The sequence below is a fragment of the Lepisosteus oculatus genome, chromosome 6 (genome assembly GCF_040954835.1).
Source record: "Lepisosteus oculatus isolate fLepOcu1 chromosome 6, fLepOcu1.hap2, whole genome shotgun sequence".
Lineage (NCBI taxonomy): Eukaryota > Metazoa > Chordata > Actinopteri > Semionotiformes > Lepisosteidae > Lepisosteus > Lepisosteus oculatus.
The window spans coordinates 19,750,304-19,765,336 of record NC_090701.1 but is presented as its reverse complement, the minus strand read 5'-3'; the positions used below and the strand labels follow the sequence as shown (position 1 = coordinate 19,765,336).

The 15,033-nt window shown below is 36.4% G+C and overlaps 1 protein-coding gene across 2 annotated transcripts in view; it reads right to left on the bottom strand.

Moving 5' to 3' along the window:
* Positions 1 to 11,329, bottom strand: part of myripa (myosin VIIA and Rab interacting protein a) — a 139,043-nt gene extending 127,714 nt beyond the window's left edge. For both annotated transcript variants that reach the window (XM_015354547.2, XM_015354549.2), the window contains exon 1: positions 10,934 to 11,329. The gene's annotated coding sequence lies outside the window, so the exon portion shown is untranslated. The remainder of the gene's footprint in view (positions 1 to 10,933) is intronic.
* Positions 11,330 to 15,033: the final 3,704 nt, after the last annotated feature.

Here is a 15,033-nt window from a genome sequence, read left to right as displayed (position 1 = left end):
CCGCACAGCACAGCCTGACACGGAGCCAGAGAGCGCGGATTGGACAGCTTAGAAGCCTGCAACTGTTTCTTTGAGCCCGCAGGAGATCTGAATCCCCAGAGATTGGATGAGTATTCAACTTCAACGCATTACAACTCGAGAATTCAATTGTTATCCCAACCAGCTGATATCAATTTAATTCCTAAGAGTTTTGTATTTGTTTTGAGTATCTAAAGTAGAAGTTATAACCAAGTTCATTTATGTAACGGTCTAAATGAATGATATACTGAACGTATGTCCTCTTGATATATGTAACACTTCGTAACTGACTGAATATATATCTTTGGTATTCTGATAACCCTCTCGATAAGATCTGTTAGGTTTATATGCATATTTTATGTATTAATAAATGTATCCTCATGTATTAGTACCTGTGTGTGTGCGTTGTTTGAGTTATATCGCATGGTTGGATTCTAAGGCCATCAAAAGAATCATTTTGTGATTTACGGCTAGAATTAATAATTGTCCCCGTAAATGCCCAAACCCTACAGAACTGGTGCCTTCAGAGAGCACACTACATATGAGTTTGCCACAATCACAAACAATAACAACTTTCTGGATGGAGGTAAAATGTGAAGCAAGCCTGTGAATCTAACAGCATCAAAATGCTTTAGTAAGAATAGGAATAAACTGAAGAATCACAATTGACATAAACATTTACTAAATGAAGCAAATAATTACAGAAGCTCTATTAACAGGTACTTACCAGTAGGGCGTATATGCTTATTGTTTGAAATGGACATATCTGTATAAATCTCTGCCTATTTATCTTGTTAAAATGTGTGAATTGTAGTCCATCATTTCAATAACCGAGTTAGGCATTTCTGTATTCAGTAAGTACAGTACACTTTGTTGTATGACTTACGTTGCATTGAAATCACAGTGATGCTAATATTGTAAATTTCAAATGCTTGGTGAGGAGTACCAAATCAGACAGTACCAAATGTATCAAATCACAGATAGAAGCAACTCCTTAAACACCACCTCTCTATGGATTTCTGCTAAAACTGGACTAACACACTGTCAGAATGAGAAGCATCAAAGTCCATTCTTTTCCTGCCAAAATATTTCACAAGACCCCAGAGGGTCCATGTGGATGAAGAAAGCAAACATGGGCCTAAATTTAAAGGTCTTTCTGTAATACAGAAACCATAATGGGTTGAAAAATATGACTGACAAACCACAAAGAAGAAGCAGCTTCACCTCTGCCAGCCTATACATTTCATGCACTTTTCTGAATACTCAATGTGCATGTGTAACTAGCCCATTTGCATTTAGATTTGACAAGAAAACATTAGACATTGCTCTTCCAGCTATTTCTCAGATTGAAATCTGGGATGAAAAAGGGGAATCAAAATAAAAAGCTTTTATCAGTCTTAGTTTCATAAACTGTTACACAATAACAATGCAGTACATCAATAAATGTAACTATTAATTATTAATATTAATCCATTAATATTATCTGTGAATGGTTAGGAAGCAATTTCCTACTCTGTGTACTCTGACAGCACATAGGTGTTTCTTGCCTGAAGATCCAAGTATTAATCTATTGGAAGAATTTTCAATTAAGAAATAAAAGAGACATTAGCAACTTTTCCCTGAAACATTCTCATAATTCTTGCAACTATCAGGAAGCTATCCTTATAAATTGGCCACTTTAATTAAATTCAGACTGATTATCTAGGCATACCAAAATATGCAATATATAGCACTAAAAATATGATATTTGTATATACTTAACCCAAGATAGCAAAGGAATGAAAGGAAGCATATTTTTTCCTAAGCATACAAAGGTTGGTTAATGTGATCGCTAATAACCATAATTCTACCTGCACTCAGTATGGTGTCATAAGCATTTTTTTTTACCAGCAGGTCAAGAGTCTTACGTAGCTGCCAAATCACATGAGCTTTTATCAGATTTGGATTGTTATTTGTATATCTATAGTATATATAGCATTAATGAATCGAGTCTGAGTCAGTGAACCACTCAAATATTGACTCTACAGAAAAGTGGCTGGAAGGAAGCCACTGCTGAGAATTCTTTGCAAGAAGGCATTTGACAGACCGTGATGTCATGTGGTAAAAGATTCTCTGGTGTAATGAAACACAAATTGAACTCTTTGGCAGCAATGCAAAGCGCTATGCCTGACACAAACAAAACACAGCTTATCACCTGTGTAACACCATCCCTACCCATGGTGATGGTAGCACTATCGTATGGAGGTCATTTTCAGCAGCAGGGACATGAGCCCCTTTCAGGATAGAGGGAACAATGAATGGAGCCAAATACAGGTCCTTGAGGAGACTCTGCTTTAGTCAGCAAAAGACCTTAGACTGTGACAAAGATTCACATTCTAATAGGACAATGACCCCAAGCATACAGCGAAACGGACACTGGAGTGTCTTGTTCTTGACTTGAATCCCATTGAGAATCTGTGGAGGGTTTAACTTGAACTTAAGGTCCACCATCGCTCCCCATCTTGACAGAGCTTCAGAAAATCTTCAAAGAAGAATGGGGAATACCCAAATCCAGATATACAAAGCTGATACACATACAGTACACCCAGAGAACATACTCAAAGAACTACAGTAAGTGCTGCAAAAGATATTTCAACATTTTATTGACTCAGGGCTGTAATTATTTCAATAAACGAATAGTTTACTGAAAAATTTCTCATACAGAAATATTTTGCTACTTCAATATAATTGCTCGGTGACGAGAGAATACTTTATGAAGGCACTGTATTTTAAAGTGCAATAAATCATGTTAGATATGGAGAGTTTATACATTTAAACTAATTTTAGGTACAGGGATCCTATTCTGTCAGCAATTATTTTATTAGTTCATCTTGGGAACATCTAAATAAGTGTATGATATCAAATTAGGGCTATACAAAATATCATATATGTCTAGTTGGTAAAAATACTTCAGTCCCTTTTGCTATTCATAGACATGGCTGTTGCAGACAGCAATAGGAATAGACATATTGCTGTTGTAAGGGAAATGCAGAATAAGGGTGGTTAATGTCAGTTTTAAGGCATGGAGACCAGAAGCAAATAAAAATGCAAAGTGCCTTGTGTATACACAGAGAACAGGGATATGTACCACCCCATCTGATGACTGTGAGGTTAAAAAATGGCTCTTATTTGACCTCATCATGCCTATTTTCTTCATGTTCACCACTACAACAGCCTGTTAAACTAATGAAATTCTCACACCACTGCCTATTTATAGCACAAAGCATATTGATGTTCAGCTTCGTTTACAGATACGGTAGGTAAGCACTATTCTCAACATATTAGAAAACAGGCATTCTGCTCTACTGTATATACATTTATTTCAGTTTACTGTATACTACAGTATACAGTATACTACATTTTGTAGTGATGTTTTTTTCCTTTAGTAAGCGTCTCATTCTCATTCTCAAGGCATTGTTCCCTTAAAATGAATTATTTAATTATTTATGTATTTTCCACCTGTATTTTAATACTCCATTTAATTTTATGGAGTGCAACTGCTAATGGCTTACAAAACACAGATGTGTCTACCTCAAGATCCTCATCTGAACAGCACAGCTCCACAGATATGTTAATAGGTATTTAAGTATTGCTTCTGCCCTGCACTGTTGTGAATGTCAATGTGGCTCTTTCATATAGAACATCATACAAAGCGTTGCTGTCAATGTAGGGAGCTTTTGAGGGAAAAAGTCATTAATATCTTAATTAGTTTTTTAAGATCTACTCAAATAAAGTTTTCATTTGGGGAATTCTTTTATTTACTCAGGCTCCCTTGAAGACACTTCTAATTTAGATGTGCCAGAGACACTATCTTGAATTGTCTTCTTTACATGCCCCAGTACATTATTTGTTTTGAACTGATGAATATTAATATTTCATATTTTAGTGTGAAACCTCTGAGGGAGCCTAGTTATGCCACATTTTTATTGTATTTCTACTCATTTGTTGTGGATCAGTTTTCTTCTTCTATGTCCACTGTTCCGTACACAATTTTTCATTGCTCACACTTGGTGTTTCTGTTTAATAATGACACTGGTTGTGGTCCCTCACAAGAAGAGAAAGAGAACCGGTTAGCAGGCCTCAACCTGGCTGAAAAGATGACGGTGCTTTATTGCGAATCTCCATCTATCACTGGCTTTTTTCTGATATTGTTTACAGGGAACATTCTACCGCCTGGACTCGTGGTGCCAGAATGCGTGGGTGGACATGATAGAGGCATGCAGTGCTGCTCCTGAAGCAGTCAGGTCATTGTTACACCACACTTCAAACAATTCAGTGCAATTCCACTTACGCAACATTTTAGTGGGAAACCTGGAGGGGATATCTTCTGGAGAAAAATCTGGGAGAGCAACAGAAATTCTTTGTTCTGCATTAGATTTACGTTAAAAAAAGGTGTTGAATAAAATGCATTCACTTTCAAAAGCAGTGCAAAAACAATTGCATACTCACTAACAGCAAACCACGTCAGACAATTTTACAGGTTTTGCCCACACACATTCAAGAAAAACAGCTTAACAGACGGCTTGTTGCAATATGTTGTAACATTTAAAAAATATTCAAATATGTCAAAGGTCTAATCAGACAAAGTGGCGTCAAAGGGCTTTGTCAGGGTTCTTCATACTGTACAGTATATATTCGCATCTTAAAACCACACTTTTTTATTTTACATGTTCCTGTTGATATGAATTTTAATAATTAAGCACAAATGCTTATCAAGATTACTTAAGTTGGGACAACCCCCAGACACCTGTTTAAAATAAGTACAATTATATAAAAATATATTATTTCTTAATGGGATAGCATAAATTCTAGTCAGGCAATTATGGAAACCATAATAAAATGTGTTCCTTATTCATTTGTAATTTCTATGCTAGCACATGTATTGTATACTGTACATGAAGCTGTACTTTGGTATATTTATTTTGGGTTTGAGGCACTGCAATTATTTGTAGTCTTGCCTTTACTGCTTTCCTAAGCAGTGGTTCTCAGTCCTGGTCCTGGGGGGGGATCTTGGTGTTCTCGGGTATTTTCTGTAACTGAGTTCTTAATCACAGGCTAATTGATTTCACCACTCTACTGAAAGTCTGTTCTTAAATTTGCTTTCTGCTCTCAAAACATTGAATGAGAATGAATGAGATTGTTAGCAAGCCTGTACCAATACTGAGTTTTACAAATGGCCCTCATTCAGGTGTGTTAGATGAAACACTGATATGATTAATTGGATTGAAGTAAAAGATAAAACATTCACCCGACTGTGGAAATGTTTGATATACTATTATTCCTAAATGTGTCTGTTCACCATAAACTAGCTTAACATGATACTTAAATAATAACAACAAGACACAATTACAGTACAAGGAACTGCCACTGGTGATACAGATGATACCAACTTTTAAATGGATACCATGAGGCAAAACAGCAGTGAAAAAATCTACCAAGTCACCAAGGCCTCTTTCTTCTCCATTACCACAAGTACTTCAGGGACAACACAGTCATGTTTGCTCAAGGAAAGTACCTGCAAAGCTGAATTTATACAGGGTAGGTGCTGTGATAAATTGCATTGTTCAGACTTCCAAATGTTTGCCTCTGACTTGGCTTTTACAAAGAGAAAATTACATCTGTGCTACTGACAACATGAGGTTAAAGATGGTACATATTACAGAAACTGAGTAAAATTCTGGACTTTGATTCTGCTTTTGATGTAATAAATCATGGCATTTAACTAGACTGTGTGGAATATTTTATATGGATCACTGGCTCTTTCCTTCTTTGGTTCGGCTCCTATTTGGCTAACATATCTATATACTGTATTTGTATACTCTTTAAGGAACAATAATTTTTGAGTAGGCTCAGATTTATAGACTTCATGCTTTTTAACAAAATCAGTAAAAAATATTTTAGTGATCTTGAATTGTCTTACTCCTGAGTCTGTCTTAACTCATAAAGTAAGTACAGTGTTCCATAATCATTCCAAGGTGTGCTGTGTATTTTAGATCCCGTGATCTTGAAAACCACGATTTATACAGTATTTCTATTTCGGTTTGGTTGTAATATGTACAGTACACAAGATCCTGGTACTTAAAGATACATTTAAAACTTCTGTGAAAATAATTTCAGTTACACATTTAAATTACTGTATTACAATCCTAATTGGAACCCGTTTGTACATTTAATACATATTTAAATCAGATGGGTTCTTTGGTACTGTCCCACTTCTGTGTAGACACCTTTACTATTTAGCAAATATACAGTATATCAAAAAGAATGTATATCAAAGGGGCTCTTAATCATAATCTGTTAGAGGATATCACCTTGTTATTCTTTTGTGTAAGATCTGTAATGTATTCTTTATTTTTTTCAAAACATTAGTTCCTTATTGACATAGGATTTAGTTATTAATACACATACGATAAACTAAAATCCACATTTTGTTTTGGAACATACAGTAAGCAGGCAAATTTCTCAAAACAATTCTGGTTTATGTATTTGCTGCAAAGGAGTAATACAAATATTCCCATGCCAAAGAAATCTCGCATAGCATAAAAAGATGATTATACATTTGCCAATAAGTATTGCAACTTGGCAGCCTCATCTTCTGCAGGAAACAAAACAAAGGGGGTTAATTGAATTGCATCAGTTTTAAAATTTCTGTAATGGGGGATAGGATGTGATAAAGTAGGGAGAGTTGCATTTAAAAATAAATATTTCTGGGAACACTTTTTAACCTCCTGTTGGAACGTGCTGACATTGCCGTTTTTCTAGGTCCATATATACTGCAAATGCTGTCATGCTGTCTTAGATCAAGTCAAAACAGATTCAGTCCAGTCTCAGGCATCTACACCCTGTTATCCTTTCTTCTGTGGGTACACAATGCACAGATACTACCCATGTTGCATGGTAGACAACACCCACATTCTGTATGATGCATTCAAAGCCTTATTCTACTGTACTTGCTTCACAATTGCATAAACCTGGTGTAATTTTAGGAAAATTACTGTATTGGACACAAGTTTGGCTTTTCTACAACATGCTTTTTTTTCTTCTGATTCTATTGCACCGATAATTAACCTTATTAGTTAATCATGTCGAATGTCTTAAAAGTTTAATAACATTAGAAGTTTTAATACAAATAAGAGGAGATTATGCAGACCATCTAGGCCTTCTGGCAGTTATTAGCCAATTCAGCTGAGATCTTATCTAGTTGTTTCATGAAAGTTGCCTGTGTACTGGCTTTCACATCACGCTGGGTAGAATGTGCCATATTTCCACCACCTTTATATGTACTGTACAGTAGATCTACAGTAAGTAAACTAATGAACAACAGTTGATCCAGCCAATTACTAACTTTGAGACTTTATAATAACGAATTTGCACACATTTGTGTAATTCAATTCAATTTATTTTTATATAGCACCTTTCACAACAAGGTTCCCCCAAGGTGCTTAACAATGCAAGTGACCATACTGTACATGTTGTGAATACAAAACAGAAAAGACCAGAAGAGGAGAGAAACCAAAAACTCCTTAGTAAGGAGAAAAAAAAAACTCTAGGGGTCCAAGGTCAACTGGCTACCCAACCCCTTTGGATATGCTAACATTATACAATTAAAAAAAGGAATAAATGAATGAGGGTATCATTGAACTAGTACAGAGACAATTACCACCAGATCCCATGCAGATCAACTCCATGTGGTACAGATTTTACAGTTCAGGTCTCCAGTGTTATCAGGGGACATGCAGCATGTTTTTTTACTTGTCTAGTCTTTCTTCTGCAGAGACAGCTGTACTTGACACCTCTATAACTCTGTGTGAGCTACAGGAGGCATGACAGTACACCATAAAGCGTAAATCTCCTGGCAATGATGGAGTCCCTCATGAATTCTTTTTCACCAATTCCTGTTCAATTTTGCGTGACACGATTCATGTGGCAATGGTGGCACGGTGGCACAGAGGTTAGCATGGCTGTTTTGCGCTGGGGCCCTGGGTTCGTTTCCAAACTTGGGGTACAATCTCTGTGGAGTTTGTACTGTATGTTGTCCCCATGTTTTCCTATGTCCTACCACAATCCAAAAATATACTGGTGGGTTAAATTGCTTCGGGGAAAACTGGACTTTGTGTGAGTGTGTGTGTTTGCCAGACAGACAGGAAGAATGTAGTTCCCCCACTTATTGCCATTGCTCCAGCTTCCCTACAATCCTGAATTGGAAGAAGTAGTTAGAAAATGGATGGACAGTGCAAATCGCCACAGAGAAAGTTTTTTTTTTGAGATATGTTATATCTCTATTGAAGAAAAAAGTTTATGGTGAAAGATAATCCATTTTGTGCAAGCTATCGGCATGATCTGCCCCAGTTCTGTAGTATAATCACATGCTGATAGAGCTTTCATCCAGTTTGAATGGGAATATCTGCAGTAAAGTCAATTCTGCACTAAATATCTTTGGGTTAGAGTTTCACTCTAACCCATGTACAGTATATGCTATTATGCCCATTAAGAAACAAACTGCCCTTTTAAACCTTGCTGTGGACTCAGAAAAAAATGAGTCTGTTTCCAAATGACAGACAAACGAATAACCAAAATTGCCTAAATGATTGCTTTCCCATTATGTTATGGAGGAAAAAGTCCTCCATTTCCCGTTATGGAGGGAAATCACAATCCAAACATTTTTGTCAAGCAAATCCTTCACAAATGTGATTTAAAGGTTAAATAGGTTTTTAACATAAGAATGACTTAACTAATTCTTAACAAATTAATTAATTGCTTACACTTATATAGTGCTTTTCTGGACACTTCACTCAAAGCGCTTTACAGGTAATGGGGACTCCCCTCCACCACCACCAATGTGCAGCATCCACCTGGATGATGCGACGGCAGCCATAGTGCGCCAGAACACTCACCACACATCAGCTATTAGTGGGGAGGAGAGCAGAGTAATGAAGCCAATTCATAGATGGGGATTATTAGGAGGCCATGATTGGTAAGGGCCAATGGGAAATTTGGGCAGGACACTGGGGTTATACCCCTACTCTTTTCGAGAAACGCCCTGGGATTTTTAATGACCACAGAGACCTCAGTTTTATGTCTCATCCGAAGGACGGCGCCTATTTACAATATAGTGTTCCCGTCACTATACTGGGGCATTAGGACTCACACAGACTTCAGGATGAGCGCCCCATGCTGGTCACACTAACACCGCTTCCAGCGGCAACCTTAGTTTTTACCAGGAGGTCTCCCTACTGACCAGGCTCACACCTGCTTAGCTTCAGTGGGCTGCCAGTGGGCTGCCAGTTGTGAGTTGCAGGCTGATATGGCTGCTGGCCAAATGACAGGCATTTCTGCCTGATATTGACCCCCAGTTACAAATAATCTGATGCAAATAAAAGGAAAGTCAAATGACCCTAAATATGCCCTTGATGATAATCTGGACTGAAAAATGACCATAATTGGAGATTCATACTAGGTACAGTACAGTATATGATGCAACATCTAGAATCTATATACTGTACAGTTAGACAGTTTTAATACAAAACAATTTCCTTTTTCACTTGTATTGCAATAAAATTGTCCAATAATTTCACCAGTCCAGATCCACAGTGTGCATTTATTATATTTGGCTCCAATTTCACTTATTCATCTATCCGACAATTCTAACCACTTCTTCCAATTCAAAGACAGAGCCTATTACAGCAATCAACAGGCACAAGGCAAGGTACATTCTGGAATATAAGACAGGACATTACAGAGCAGACACACAGACACAAAAAATTTCCCAGAAGCCAATTAACCTGCCAGTATTTGGACTGTGGGAGGAAACCAGGACACCTGGAGGAACACAGGATCCCAACTCTGCTAGGCAGCAATGCAAACCACTGAACCACTGTGCTGGTTGACACATTCAATTTCATTTAATTTGGCTTAGAAGTTTCAGGGTCTTAACATACAGTACTGTACATTATGTCCCTGCCTTCTGTTACAGAATATTCACGGGAAATAAGACCAACCATATTGTAGATACATGTAAGACTACTGTTGGACTACATTATGTTCCTCCAAAATACTTAAATGTAAACTATATATATTGTCCTATATATGTAAGCAAATTATTTATTACTAATTGAAACCCAGGTATTTTAACTGAAAATAAGGTCACATATTTGAATTGATCCAATACGTATTAAAATACCATATGTATCAATACGCAAAAACATAACCTAAGTGACCTTCGTAAATATTAAATTTCATGTAAGACAGGTATTTCACAATTAAGAATTTAGCGTTAAGAAAACCAAAAAATGCCAAAGGCTGATAACGGCGACATTTATGAAACAATTAAACCATTTAATGACCCAAACACATAACCCTTTAGGATGTTGCATTTGTCAGCTATTATTACGCAGACAGCTACATTTGAGGTCACATACTACAAGAGACAAAACAGTACACCATACGGACATACAGTATAATGCAGTCAATGACATATGATACAAATGTTCATCATTTGCGTTATCTTCTAGGTATTTTGTAGTAAGCATAATCCGCCTTCCTATGGCTCTACTGTCATATTTATATAGAATGCAAAATATCAACCAATTGTTTATCTAACTCTTGCAAGTAGCAATCTGTAGATTCCCATCAAACGATTAAAAATCTATACAGTATGTCGTTTCAGTGAATACACATTCGCTTGATGAAATGTACCGCAAGAAATGTACTGTATATTGCTAGTCTTCTGACACGAACAAGTTAATACACCTTAATGCATCTCCTTGCAGTTGCTTCCAAAGAAACACCAAAGCCGTCACCTTCACTTCACAATTTCACTCGCTATGCAAAACTCGTAACTTACAGTACATAAATGTAGTAGACAGAGAATTCTCACCAATCCAGCCAGCTACAGTCCTCCCGCCTCCTAGTTGCCTTTTAGCACTTAACAGAAGGTTGGTGAATCCAGTTCAAAGTTAAAGAAAACGAAAGCTGATCATATAATGTCAGGTTACTTTAAATGTTTTTGCCAGTCTCGCACCAATTCTGCAGTACCGCCAGGATAAGCAGCACTGTAGGCAGTCAAGCAATTTCTATGAGAGAAGCCGCTGTCCAAGTTGCGCTTTTTTTATTGTACATCCAATTCGCTTCTGTCTAATCGCAAGGGACTGGCGCTGTGCTTGGATTTTGTGATCACTGTTATTCCCGTCGTAATTTTGAAGCAAGAATAGGAGCGGACAAGCTTGCAAGGATATTTCTCTCAGGGTCGAGAGCTCCACTGGCTGATTCCATCTTCTGAATGCTGTCAGCGCCTGAGCCTTTTTACGAAACAGCCAATCAGAGGCCGAAAAGCCGAAAATCTGATACACTATTCAGTTTTCTCACACATATGCATAGGCATAGGACTTGTTAATTGTCATTCCGCCTTGCATTTCGATTTACACTGTGTTTAAAACCAAGGAAAATGAAGAATGGATTTGCCACACTGCCAAATAAAAAAAGGCTCCACACATCAAGCTGTTGATGCTTAGGTTTTTATGGAATTGTTTAGTGTCAGTGAAATTGTGTAGTGTTTAATAAGCAATTATTTAATATTTGCTAATGTACACCCTTCCGTAGTTAAGAGTTTAGTTTGGAATATACAGGGTTCCCAACAATTTTCCAGTTAACTGTATTCTTTATCTGTATCAATTAATCATATCCTATACAGTACATCAGGATATTTTTCTTACCATTTAAGATATGAAAAATCAGGAAAATAAAAGATTATGTTTAAAGGTGATGTTAATGTAGACTCCCCTTTTATTCCTGGCAACACGGTACTAAAAGGTTTGGACACTAAAGTGCAGTACTGTAGTGAGCTGATTTAACATTTTTAAGATGGACTTGGCTTTATAGCAATCCTAGTCAAGGTGTGCTGTATATGTACTGTAGATACTGTACCATATACAGTATATAATAGATATATTGTCAATTTAAGAGAAGGAAAGACACTATTAAATGGGATATAGTGATTACAATTAACAATGTGTTAATTAGCAGAATTTATGATAAATGCAGTATATATTCCAATTAAGTCAGAAATAAAATCTGAAGAGCCTTGCTGCAGACATCACTTCAGGAAACGTATTTCAACACTACAAAAACACACCCTTCCTCCATGCCTGTTCTTTCAGACGCTGGACACATATCCTGTTGTTGTTGCTTTTTTCTCTCACATCAATCACTCTGAGGACATTTTTTTTTCTCACACTCCACCCTCATCTGAAACTAAGCTGAAGCTCATACAGAATGTTGGAGTTTTCTTCACTAAGAAGAGTCTGTAATGCTCTGGGCTCATGTGCTTAGTCATGCAGGATATTCTGAATTTTGAAAGAGATTACATGCTAAATGTCTTTAAAGGGACAAAAATCGAAACAGCATATCAAAGAAGGAGTATGTGTGACATATATTTTAATATGTCCAGATATGATAAAAAAAAAAGGCTCCTGCCTGGTGAGATATTAATTCTATTGTATTTGCCACAGCATTTCTTTTTAAATTGAGGTATTTGCCTAAACTATTTTTGTAATCTGAAGTCTTTGTATTATTTTACACATACAAAAAACAAGAAAGACAATCACACTTCCCCCTTTTATATATGATGTCAATAAATATTATGTCAAATAAGACTTTGAGATGAAAACATTGTCACTTTGTTTTGTTTTGTTGTTTTTTTTTTGTCGGGAGGAGATGACACCTCAATGAAATCAATCCAAAACACATTACTTTATAAGTATGTTAGCTGTCACATTGCTTTATGCTACACTATATGGCTTTTCTACTCCAGCAATGTCACACATCAGACAGTAAATAACTATATCTCAAATACTGTAGGTGAGGTGAATAGTCAAATCAAATTAGGGTACTTTTCTACTTTGAGTACCTACTGTAAATATGATGAGTTTTTTTTTCTTCCCCTAGCTGCAATATGACACCATAACTTTTGTTCTGAAGTATGAAAAAGACATAGTGTCTGTGGGTAGATTGTAGGAGATTCCTTTAAATCAAGAATGTTGAGAAACAGTGTGGTAAAACAGTAAAAGCAGTGTAGTGTTGTTGGACACTGCTTTACACATTGCGAATGGTGCTGCATGGAAGATTGAAAGCTATGATATTTTTATAAAAGATATAATATTTTGAAACTGAAGAAAAAAATCAAGGAAAGTCCTTATGAAAATGGGGAGAGATGCATTAAAAATATATTGAATTAAGATACAACAAAACAGTATGTACTGCATGTAATGAATAATATAATAAATGGAGGCAGGCATACTGTAGGTCAAGTGAAGAACTCCCTTCAGTCAGCTAGCTGGATATTTTAAAGATCACATTCCCAAACTGTAAATTATAGTTGATTTAAGGATGCAAAGAATCTGACACCTTGTGCACAGATTTTTATAGTTTTAATTCTACTAGGCCTGTAATTACCAAATCAGCCTATTCACTTAGCTGAAGCAGTTCAATATTTCTTTGGGGTCTTAAGCAGAAATTGATTTTAAAATATGCATACAGTCTACTGGATTGTGCCCCTAAAGCAGTGATGTTGTGCACCACTAATTAAAATCACTGATGTGTTTGATTGTCTTTAAAGTACTTTAATTATTTCATGATTTACAGTATGTTTCTTTTTTTCAATTAAATTTATAAGACTCACTAATGAATTCAATCTGTACTTTACAAATAACACATGAGAAAAAATTATTGAAAATTGATCAGCATTGTTTGAACCTCAATATTTTACCAAATCCCATTTTTACATGCTGAACTAAATCTCGTGATTTAGTGCTGAACTCATGAGATCAATGATACAGACCTTGCTGTTGGTAATCTTCACCAAATCTTACCAAATGCTTGCTTAGTTGATGGCTTGTGAGCTGATTTCAGATTTTTCCAACTCACCAGTCCCCAAAGATATGTATCATTTTTAAACTGTTAACATTACATCTCGCAGTTTTTGCAGCTGCTTAGATTGCAATTTACAGTAATATATTTCCATATTTCTGTCAATAAATAATTTATACTACCAATATTTGATGCATTATTGAGCACATGGAGTTCCAGTGGTTTGATTAATAAGCGTTAGATGGCCTTCCTAAAAGTTATTTAACATAACCTAGATGCAAGGGTCTCAAATTTTATACAATGTCAGGCAAAATGGCATAGTGTAAGGAGTATATTACAGATCACCAGAATTGTGTATTAAAAATCATGTAATGTCATGTAATTTAATCAGGAACGTATAAATGTTCTCCATATAGATTGGGCCAAGCCATCATCGATGTCAACATCTAAAACTGAGCGGCTAGCTAACATAACATACCTAATGACTGTTTTCTTACTCAACTTAATCATTAATAATATTTACTTGTATTAATATAGTGTTTATCCATTTAATAGGGGACCCACTTCACTCACCAGTATAATACAGCACCCATCAGCATGATGTGTGGCAGCCAATACAGTATGTCCCAGCATTCCCAGTATACAGGTGGAGAAGTAAGAACTTACTTCACTGATGAAATTAAGTACGGAATTTAGGGAGGCCAAATTGTACAAGCCCGGAATGGAATTTAGCCATGACACTTGGACTAACAGTCAGACTCATTCAAAAAGGGCAATGGAATCTTTAATTTAATTAAGTAAACTATGACCTCAGTCTCCGGTATCCTGAGGGATACAGTTAGCACCTTCCAGGAACAGGTTGGCTCTGTTATGAAAAGAAAGATCAGGAGAGGAGGAGAAAAGATTAGCTTTTCCCAACTCCAAAAGTATTCCTATGGTTAGAGGTGTAGCTGTAAGGTGGTATCCACAATGCTGACAGCTACCTGTAGGTTGGGATGGTTTCAGGCCTAAATAAGATTTTCTGTCAGGAACTGAGGTGCTTAGCATCCCTGATCAAACAGGGTCGGCTGAATATAGTTACTCTGCTTGTAAAAGTGATTAATAGTGGTTAAA